This window comes from Lutra lutra, chromosome 2, assembly GCF_902655055.1.
Source record: "Lutra lutra chromosome 2, mLutLut1.2, whole genome shotgun sequence".
Classification (NCBI taxonomy): Eukaryota; Metazoa; Chordata; class Mammalia; order Carnivora; family Mustelidae; genus Lutra; species Lutra lutra.
In genome coordinates, this window is record NC_062279.1 from 55,188,494 (window position 1) to 55,193,358 (window position 4,865).

General features: G+C 45.3%; 1 pseudogene; it reads right to left on the reverse strand.

Moving 5' to 3' along the window:
* Positions 1-411: 411 nt before the first annotated feature.
* On the reverse strand, positions 412-563 carry LOC125094469 (uncharacterized; annotated as a pseudogene).
* Between the last annotated feature and the right edge of the window lie 4,302 nt (positions 564-4,865).

Genomic DNA, 4,865 nt, shown 5'->3' on the forward strand with positions numbered 1-4,865 from the left:
ACCATGGACAAATCATATTAACTCTCTGGACTTCAATTCCTCATTTACAAAAAGAAGAAAAAAATGATCCTGACAGAATTTCTGTGAGGATTAGCAAACTAATATTAGCACTATTATGGACTAAATGTTTGTGTCCCCACCAATTTAAATTCATATGTTGAAGTCCTAACTGACATTGTGACAGTACTAGGAGATGAGGCCTTTGGGAGAGGCTTGGTCATGAGGGTGGAACCCTCTTGAATGGAATTAGTGCCCTTATAAGAAGAAACATAAGAGAGATTATTTCACTCTCCATCATGTAAAGGACACCATGAGAAGGTGATCATCTGCAAACCAGGAAGAGGGCTCTCAACAGACAGGCCTATCATACTTTGTCCTTGGACTTCTTGTGAGAACCATGAGAAATAAATGTTCACTATTAAACCATCCAATCTATGGTATTCTGTTACAGCAGCCCGGAATAACTGAGACAGATACCTGTATATAATAAAGCTATAATTAATTAGCAATAATCGCGCCTCAGATAAACCTCATTGGCTACGATACTGCCACTGCGCAAAGCTAATAAAGCTATAATTAAAACAGTGTGACATTAATTGATTCAGGAGTAGACAACTTGATCAGGAGAACTGACTAGAATGAGCTATGTATATATGAACATAAAATATACTAAATGCTGACATTTTGAACCAGTGGGAAAAGGATAAATGATTTAATAAATGGTGTTAGAGTATTTGGACATCCAGGTACGGGGGAAAATCATATGCTCGATCTCAGCGGGAACCAGAGAAACAAAAACTAACTGCAAGCTAACATTCTCCCACATCACACAAAAACATCAGACCATAGCAGGGGTTGGCTTGGTTAATGGGTAAATGAGTCCTAGCGGTTGGGGTGTAAGTGGTTACATCTCTATATGGAGAGGAATCTGTCAGTATCTAACAAAAGGGAAAAGGCCTAGTCACCCACAATGTCATCCCCAGCGACCTACGTTGGGGCAGCCCATGTAGATGAGGATGATACTGTACTTTTTCATGGGGAACAATGGGAATATCCATCAGGAAGGGAATGGATCCAAGTGGCTCAGATTCATGTGTATCATCACCAAACCCTGCTGGGGAGGCAAGGGGCAAACTGCAGAACAATACATATAGGATGATGCCATTGGGGACGAAACAAACAAAATGAAACTGTGTGTGTGCACTTTGTATATGTATGAGTACGAAAGTAAAATCATGAATAAGGAAAATGTACTCCCAACTCATGGCAGTGGTTATTTCTGGGAGGAGGGGAGAGAAATAGTCCTGGGGAGGGGCAAGTGGCAGAGGCTAGTCAAAAGGGACTCAGCCTTACCTGTAATGTTCTAATTTTTTTAAAGAATGGGTCTTCTTAAAACCAGTGTACTTGTTAAGATACTATATACTATGAAAATGTAGAAGCAAATATGCTGAAATAGTAATAATAATTATGAGTGGTGGAAATACATATGATTGTTTTTTTTCTTTTTGAACGTTTTGATTTTCTTATTTCTAACATTTCCTACATCTGCAGAGAAATGGGGTCAAAACTAAAACCAAAGTCTCCAAAACCTCTGTCCCTGGACTACCCCGGGAATGGGGGTCTCTGTGGTGACCCCAGCAGGTCGGGGTCTGGCAGGGCTGGGTCCAGAGTCAGCAGCAGAAAGACCCAGGCTGCCTTGGCCTTTGGGCCTCACTTCTTCACCCCTCAGGCTTCTCAAGAAGCCAAACACCACTGTTTTGCCCTTACTACACCGTCCAACCTAGCCTGTTTCTTTCTCACCAACTCTGGCCTGGCCTCAGTCCTAGCCACACTCCAGCCCCAAATAGTCTCCCAAACACATGGGAATGTTTCTGGCCTACACAGGACCTAAAGCCTGAGGGGGCCTAAAGTCCCACTCCCTGGCTCAAAGCCATGAGAAGAGACAACCACCACAGGAACAAATTCGAGGCCTGAAACATATTGGGGCCGCTTTTCCTTGCTCTGGCCCCTGGTTGGCTCACGAACAGTCAGATACCCAGGTGCAAATACCTCAGCTGCCTGGGCCTGGGGGAAAGGTGAGGCAAACTGTGGAATTTTCCCAGGTGGTGACTCCTGAATGGAAAACACTGCCAGGCGCCTTGCTCGTGAGCTCAAGTCTGGAGGGGAAGGAAGTCCCAGACTAGCTACAGGACTAGAGAAGGGCCAGCTTCCCTTCACTTTGGGAAGTGACCTCTCTTTAGCCTGAGCCTCTCTGTCTGCTGATTTCCTGGAAAAGGAAATGAAGTCATCTACTACTCCCTTGTAGCTCCTTAGGAAAGAGGAACAATCGCACTGGTCCATTAATAACAGGGAAGAGTCCCCTCCCTGTCTTTCCCTAAGTCAGAGTGGGTGAGGCCAGTGGTGGCCAGTCCCAGCAAGCTCATTGCTAGGTGGGAGAGGACAAATGGCCTAGTCCTCAAACCACCCATCCCATTGCCAGCTGCCCTTCTAGAACATTCCTGGCATCCCTGACATAGCTCATTTCCTTCCTGTTCCTTCTTTAGCAGAGAAGACTAAGCACAAGGCTTTATAAGAACACATATTCATTCATTTCATTCATTCATTCATTCATTCATTCACTCATTTGTTCACTTACACAAGCATCCCTGATTGGGTGCCCACCAGAGGCCAGCCTGGTCCTAGGCACTGGGAACAGAATTAAGACACCATCTTTCACCTCACAGGGTGTGGGATCTATGGGAGACACAAACCTCAGGGTGAAGTGTTAGAGTAGCTGTCTGCCTCAGGTGACAGGGAAGCACAGACGAGGGGCAGCAGTTCTGGTTAAAGGAGCGGATATTGGTGGTAGGGAAGAGAGAAACAGAATTAATACATTTAGAGAGAGACTGGAGAACCTATGTATTTTAGGATCTACAAATAGGTACCCCTGACCAGATTGATTAAACAAACATCTCTATTCCCTTCTAACACTTAAGGTAAATCACACAAGTGCAAATAGCCTAGAACCTCATAGTTTGCAAATACGGGATATATTTGCATGAGCATGTTTGTATGTGAATGGGTTTTAAAAGTCTAATGGTTTTTGGAAGGGGAGGTGAACCATGAGAGACTATGGACTCTGAAAAACAATCTGAGGGTTTTGAAGGGGCGGGGGGTGGGAGGTTGGGGGAACCAGGTGGTGGGTATTAGAGAGGGCATGCATTGCATGGAGCACTGGGTGTAGTCCAAAAACAATGAATACTGTTACGCTGAAAAGAAATTTAAAAAAAAACAAGCAATAAAAAAAAAGTCTAATGGTTTTTCTGATGGCAAGAAGTCTTTTGTAAAGATGTAGTTCAGAAGTTGATGATGTTTAAAGTTTGGGTCTTATTTTAAACTTGGCCTCTGACTTCTTCCTTTTGGGTTCCATCTGATTTCTTTTAATCTCTGAGATTGCACAGGCCTGAGTCTTTTGCACAGCTGGACTTCAGGGTAAGAAAGGCCAGTGAGGGAGGGCAGGTTGGGGGGTTTTTGAGAGGATTTTATATAGTAGCTCTAAGCTGCTCTCCTCTCCCTACTGCCAACAGGTTGTCTGCCCCACCCCACTGGTAAAATTCTGAGAGAACCCAACCTCTTCAGTGCCATGAGCCCAGACATGCAAGGATGCAGAAATGCCCATGTGGGGAATTAGCTCTTGAAATGGAGGTCAGGTTCAAAGAGAACAGAGTGGGTCCTACAGACAGAAGGCATGGTGAGGCTGTCTTGAGGTGGGGGTATACTGTGGCTAAGGCTTAGCTGTACAACCCTTAGTCCCAGACTGACTCAGCCCTTCCTACAACAGACCACCCGGGGCCTACATGGAGCAAGACTTTCATCAAGGGGTAGGAGGAAGAGTCAGGTTATTAGTTCATTCTGGCTGTGTTGTGTTCACTTGCAGAGGCTCCTGACTCCAAGAGCCCAGGCCACTGAGAAAGAATGTATCCCACCGTCTTAGTTTTTTGGGCTGCTCTAAGAAAATATCACAAGGTGGGTGGCTTCTTAACAACAGAAATACAGGGGCGCCTGGGTGGCTCAGTGGGTTAAGCCGCTGCCTTCGGCTCAGGTCATGATCTCAGGGTCCTGGGATCGAGCCCCGCATCGGGCTCTCTGCTCAGCAAGGAGCCTGCTTCCTCCTCTCTCTCTGCCTGTCTCTCTGCCTGCTTGTGATCTCTCTCTGTCAAATAAATGAATAAAAAATTCTTAAAAAAAAAAACAGAAATACATTTCTCACGGTTTTGGAGGCTGGGAGTCCAAGATCAAGGCAACCATAGATTGGGGGTCCTGGTACGAACCACTTCCTGGTTCGTAGCTGACTGTCTTCTCACTGTGTCCTCACAGGACAGATAGGGAGAGGGAGCTCTCTGGGGTCTCTTTATAACGGCACTAATCTCATTCATGAGGGCTGAACTCTTATGACCTAATTACCTCCCAAGGCCCCACCTTCTAATACCATCACATTGTGGGTCCAGTGCCAATATATGAATTTTGTGGGGATACATGCAGACCATATCACCTTTTCTTTTCTTCCTTTCTCCATCTCTTTCTCCTTCTTCTTCTTCCCCCTTTCCCTCCCTTTCTCCTTCTCCCTCTCTCTCTCCCTTTTTCCCCCTCCCTCCCCTCCCTCCCTCCATTCCCCTCTCCCTGACTCTATTTCTCTCTCTCTTACTCTCTCCTTCCTTCTTAGAGGCTTATGACATCATCACAGACAACCATTTTCAACAAGAGGTAATTCTGTTTGCTAAACATTTTGAGCTGATCTTGAAACATGAGCCTGAAAGTGATTTGTCAGGGAGATCCTGAAGAAGTAATTTCTCTGTGTTCAGCAATCTGTCAATTGCACCTTTGTT